This window comes from Myotis davidii, unplaced genomic scaffold (genome assembly GCF_000327345.1).
Source record: "Myotis davidii unplaced genomic scaffold, ASM32734v1 scaffold573, whole genome shotgun sequence".
Lineage (NCBI taxonomy): Eukaryota > Metazoa > Chordata > Mammalia > Chiroptera > Vespertilionidae > Myotis > Myotis davidii.
Genome location: NW_006285997.1, coordinates 64526 through 64870, shown reverse-complemented (window position 1 = coordinate 64870; position 345 = coordinate 64526).

Below are 345 nucleotides of genomic sequence, written 5' to 3'. Positions count from 1 at the left end.
CAAGGAGAGGGAGGGAAGGGGAGAGAGGCAGAGAGACAGCAAGAGAGAGAGAGACAGAGAGAGAGAGAGAATAGATTTGAAATAAACCTTAAAAGAGATTCTTGAAACAAACATAAAAAAAGTATTGTTCAAGTGCTCATTGGGGGTATGTGTACACTAACTGGATATTGGATAACATTAAGAAATTGTTAATGTTTTAGCTATGATAAAGGTATTGTGGTTATTTTTTTAAATCCCAAAAACCTTAACTTTTGAAACATTTAAGGGTGAAAAGAGATAATGGCTGATATTTAGTTCAAAATAATCCAGGTCGGGGTGTTGGTGAGGATATGGGTCACACGAGAA